This window comes from Stegostoma tigrinum, chromosome 2 (assembly GCF_030684315.1).
Source record: "Stegostoma tigrinum isolate sSteTig4 chromosome 2, sSteTig4.hap1, whole genome shotgun sequence".
Taxonomy (NCBI): Eukaryota; Metazoa; Chordata; class Chondrichthyes; order Orectolobiformes; family Stegostomatidae; genus Stegostoma; species Stegostoma tigrinum.
Genome location: NC_081355.1, coordinates 151,268,050 through 151,274,180, shown reverse-complemented (window position 1 = coordinate 151,274,180; position 6,131 = coordinate 151,268,050).

Here is a 6,131-nt window from a genome sequence, read left to right as displayed (position 1 = left end):
TGATGATTGCCAGCTTTAATAGGCAACGGTTATTTTTATGTGGTTGTATTACATTATGAGTCAGATCAATCTGGGCTGCTTGTCATCTAACTATTATCCTAAAGGACATGAGTGACCCAGATTGGTTTTTACAACAATTGACAATGGTTACACAGATACCATTAGTCCAGTTTTAATTACAGATTTTTAAAATTCAAATTTTACCATTAGCGGTGATAGGTTCAAATCCTATGGCCCTGGGATAATAGCCTGGGTTTCCGAATTACTAGTCTAGCAACATTACCATTAAGCTAATGTCTCCCCTTATATATTTTAATCAACTTGTCCATGCATGACTGGGCAGGTGGGACAGAAACTCTAGCATCATATTAATAACTAACAGGATAATGCTGTACAGTTTTAATTACTTTTGTCAACGTTAATGACCAGTTTAATTTTGTCAACATTAGCGATTTGTTGAAATAAGTAATAAGTAAATGTAAGAGGAAATGCACATAGAATTTCCTAATCTGAAATTTCTGTATATTTGTTTGTATTCATTTCTTACTTGGTTAAGAAGTGATCATCCAAGAGGGGACTGTTACTAGCATAACATCTGTTCTATTCAGATCAGTGATTGTGTCTTATCCAACTATACTTGGCTGCTTTTCAATTTCTTCCATTACATCTAATTGAAATCAAATGACTGCAATCCTTCACACATAATAAGTGTTAACGACTCTTCAAGTTTGTTTTCACTGTGCCCTTTGTGACTTAGACCTTAACCTTTCGTCAGTGAGGTAGAATTGCCTTCAGTTGTTAATCTTTCACCATGTTAGTCATTCATATCCACATATTACTTTACTCAAATCAAAGTCTTCCTATAAAATATAATTGATTTCTTCTGGCAGCTATAGACGTATATGCCACAGAAAACTGTAAGCATGAATCAAATTTTCATTGCCTCCTTTTTGACCAACATTCTGACTTGATTTTAAGAATTGCATGTAAGCTCCAGCAGATTTTACGTTACATTTTCCTTCATAACTCTTGTACAAGCTCAAAGCTTTCGAAAGAGGTTTTGTAACTTTGATTAATCCAACCCTAACCCATTGACTGAATTACAGACATGATATTTAGAACCAGAAGAACCAATTTAATGAGATAATGGGAACTGCAGATGCTGGAGAATCCAAGAGAACAAAATGTGAGGCTGGATGAACACAGCAGGCCAAGCAGCATCTCAGGAGCACAAAAGCTGACGTTTCGGGCCTAGACACTTCATCAGAGAGGGGGATGGGGTGAGGGTTCTGGAATAAATAGGGAGAGAGGGGGAGGCGGACCGAAGATGGAGACAAAAGAAGATAGGTGGAGAGAGTATAGGTGGGGAGATAGGAAGGGGATAGGTCAGTCCGGGGAAGACGGACAGGTCAAGGAGGTGGGATGAGGTTAGTAGGCCATCTACCTACTAACCTCATCCCACCTCCTTGACCTGTCCGTCTTCCCCGGACTGACCTATCCCCTCCCTATCTCCCCACCTATACTCTCTCCACCTATCTTCTTTACTCTCCATCTTCGGTCCGCCTCCCCCTCTCTCCCTATTTATTCCAGAACCCTCACCCCATCCCCCTCTCTGATGAAGTGTCTAGGCCCGAAACGTCAGCTTTTGTGCTCCTGAGATGCTGCTTGGCCTGCTGTGTTCATCCAGCCTCACATTTTGTTGTCTTGAACCAATTTAATGATTCATTTGAGATGAACGATAAATGGATAGATTAGATAGCAATGTTAGATAGAGTAGATAAGATACTTGATTGGTAGAAGAATCAAAAATTATGGAGAAAGGACGTTAGGAATGTCATATCATCCATGATCCTATTGAATGGCAGAACAGACGAAAGGATCCTACTCCTGTTTGCATTTCTTATGGTCAGGAAAGGAGATTATAGACTAATAGCACAATATTCTCGAGCAGATTTGTAGCTTGGGTTGTGGATGCTATGGTTGGTTCGCTTGCTGAGCTGGGTCATTAGTTTGTAGACATTTCTGCAGGATCCTAAGACAAGCCAAACAGAGACAAGCACGGGAATTCCTAGAGGCCTGGCTCTCCACCATGAAGGCCGTCGTGGTGGAGAAACACAAAGAATTAAACCCTACATACACACCAGTATGCAAAGAAAAATCGGAAATGAGGTCATCAACCCCAACGGACCCCAGAGTTTAAATAGCCAGCAGGAAAATACAACAGCACTTCATCAGAGGCTGCACTGAGGATGTTACCCAGCAGGGCAATGAAACATCTGCAAACTAATGAACCAGCTTGGTAAGCGAACCAACCACAGTACTAATAGCACAAGCCAATCTTTGCCATTTATCTGTTATATTTTTTAAAGTCCATTTTGTGAAAATGCCAGATATCACTAAGACTTTGACATTAGCCTCAAAACTCAACAGGTAAAGAGTTGAGATAACAAAGTGTGGAGCTGGATGAACACAGCAGGCCAAGCAGCATCTTAGGAGCAGGAAAGCTGACATTTCGGGCCTAGACCGTTCATCAGAAATGGGGTCGAGGCCCAAAACATCAGCTTTCCTGCTCCTAAGATGCAGCTTGGCCTGCTGTGTTCATCCAGCTCCACACCTTGTTATCTCGGATTCTCCAGTATCTGCAGTTCCTATTATCTCAGGTAAAGAATTGACATTTTTTAAACAAGTTCAAGGAATGAGGAATTACAGTTACGCAACCAGACCATAGAATCTGGACTTTTCCTCCTTAAAGACCGTAAGACATATGAGTGGAAGTAAGGCCATTCGGCCCATCGAGTCCACTCCGCCATTTAATCATGGATGATGGGCATTTCAACTCCACTTATCCGCACTCTCCCTGTAGCCCTTAATTCCTTGCGAGATCAAGAATTTACCAATCTCTGCCTTGAATACATTTAACATCCCGGCTTCCACTGCACTCCATGGCAATGAATTCTACAGGCTCACCACTCTGGCTGAAGAAATGTCGTCTCATTTCAGTTTTAAATTTACCCCCTCTAATTCTAAGTCTGTGCCCATGGGTCCTGGTCTCCCCACCTAACGGAAACAACTTCCCAGCGTCCACCCCTTCTAAGCCATACATTATCTTGTAAGTTTCTATTAAATCTCCTCTCAACCTTCTAAACTGTAATGAATAAAATCCCAGGATCCTTAGCCGTTCATCGTACGTTAAACCTACCATTCCAGGGATCATCCATGTGAATCTCCGCTGGGCACGCTACAGGGCCAGTATGTCCTTCCTGAGGTATGGGGCCCAAAATTGGACATAGTATTCTAAATGGGGCCTAACTAGAGCTTTCTAAAGTCTCAGAAGCACATCTTCTTCCCTCTTGAGATAAACGACAACATTACATTTGCTTTCTTAATCATGGACTCTACCTGCAAGTTAACCTTTAGAGAATCCTGGACTAGCACTCCCAGATCCCTTTGTACTTCAGCTTTATGAATTTTCTCACCATTTATAAAATAGCCCATGCCTGAATTCTTTTTTCCAAAGTGCAAAACCTCCCATTTGCTCACATTGAATTTCATCAGCCATTTCCTGGACCACTCCACTAAACTGTCTAAATCTTTCTGCAGCCTCCCCACCTCCTCTGTACTACCTGCCTGTCCACCTATCTTCGAATCATCGGCAAACTTTGCCAGAATGCCCCCAGTCCCTTCATCCAGATCATTAATATATAAAGTGAACAGCTGCGGTCCCAACAGTGAACCCTGCGGGACACCACTTTTCGATGGTTGCCATTCCAAAAAAGAGCCTTTTATCCCAACTCTCTGCCTTCTGTCAGACAGCCAATCCTCAATCCATGCCATTAGCTCATTTCAAACAACATGGACCCTCACCTTACTCAGCAGCCTCCCGTGAGCCACCTTATCAAAGGCCTTTTGGAAGTCCAGATAGATAACATCCACTGTGTTTCCTTGATCTAACCTACTTGTTACCTCTTCAAAGAATTCTAACAGGTTTGTCAGGCATGACCTCCCCTTACTAAATCCATGCTGACTTGTTCTAATCCAACCCTGCACTTCCAAGAATTTAGAAATCTCATCCTTAACAATGGATTCTAGAATTTTACCAACAACCGAGGTTAGGCTAATCGGCCTACAATTTTCCATCTTCTGCCTTGATCCTTTCTTAAACAAGGGAGTTACAACAGCGATTTTCCAATCATCTGGGACTTTCCCTGACTCCAGTGACTTTTGAAAGATCACGACCAAAGCCTCTGCTATTTCCTCAGCCACCTCCCTCAGAAATGTCGGATGTAGCCCATCAGGGCCAAGAGATTTATCAATTTTTAGACCTTTTAGCTTTTCCAGCATTTTCTCTTTTGTAATGCCTACCATACTCAACTCTACCCCCTGACTCTCCTTAATTGTTGAGATACTACTCATGTCCTCCACTGTGAAGACTGACGCAAAGTACTTATTAAGTTCTTCAGCTATTTCCTTATCTCCCATCACTGGCCTTCCAGCATAAATTTGGAGCGGCACAATGTCTACTTTTGCCTCTCATTTGTTTCTTATGTATTGAAAGAAGCTTTTACTATCATTTCTAATATTACTAGCTAGCCGACCTTCATATTTGATCTTCTCCTTCCTTATTTCTCTCTTTGTTATCCTCTGTTTGTTTTTGTAGCCTTCCCAATCTTCTGATTTCCCAGTGCTCTTGGCCACTTTATAGGGTGTCTCTTTTCTTTGATACATTTCCTGATTTCCTTTGTCAGCCATGGCTGTCTATTCCCTCACCCTCCCTACCCCCCCAGATAATCTTTCTTTTCTTTGGGATGAACCGCTGTACTGCGTCCTCAATTACACCCAGAAACTCCTGCCATTGGTGCTCTACTGTCTTCCCTGCTCGGATCTGCTTCCAGTCGATTTTCGTCAGTTCCTCTCTCATGCCCCTGTCATTACCTTTATTCAACTGTAACACCATTACATCCGATTTTGCCTTCTCTCTTTCAAGCTACAATCATCATTAAAGCAAAGAAAGGGAAGGGGAGATTTGACAGGGGAGTTTAAAATCATGGTTAGAATAAATAAAAGGAAACTGCTTGCTATTATTGATAGACTATTGATATAGATATGACCAGAAGGCACAGAATGAGGGTGATTTGTTATAGAACCAGAGGGTAGTGTCCAGACCCAACCATCTTCAGCTTCATTTCTGATTTTACCTCCATCAGAATAACAGAAATAGGGATGTTTACCGATGATTACACAATATTCAGCACCACTCACGTCTCCTCAGATATTGAAGCAGTTCATGTTCAAGTGCAACATGTTTCGGACAGCATCCAGGCTTGCAGTGACAAATAGCAAGTAACATTTGCACCGCACAAATCCCCGGCAACAATAAGAGGCAAAATAACCACCGCTCCTTGACATTTCAATGGTGTTACCATCACTGAATTCACCAACTATCCTTGAGGCTACCAGAGACCAGAAACTTATCTGGACTGGCCACACAAACACAGTGAATACAAGAGCAGGTTACAGACTAGGAATACTACAGTAACTCTCTTCCTGACTCCCCAAAGCCTGTCTATCATCTACAAGGCACAAGTCAGGATTGTGATGGAATACGTGCCACAATGAGTGCAGCTCTAACAACATCGAGAAGCTTGACACCATCCAGGACAAAGCAGCCTGCTTACTTGGCGCCACAGCCACAAACATCCACTCCCTCCACCACTAACACTCAGTGGCAGCAACGTGTACCACCTACAAGTTGGACAGCAAAAATTTACCAAAGATATTTAGATAGCACCTTCCAAACCCATGACCACTTCCATTTAGAAGCACAAGGGGATCAGATACATGGGAACACCACAACCTGCAAGCTCCCTCCAAATCATCCACCATCCTGACTTGGAAATATATCACCATTCTTTCATTGTTGCTGGTTCAAATCCTGGGATTTCCTCCCTAACAGCATTGTGGGTCAACTTACAGAACATGGACTGCAGCTGTTCAAGAAGACAGCAACTAGAGATGGGCAATAATTGTTGGCCCAGACTGTGGTGCCCATGTGCCATGAGTCAATTTTTAAAAGTGCATTCAAATGTTCAGTTGGTGTAAAGTCACTACTGAGTTCTTCTTTCTTTTCTTTT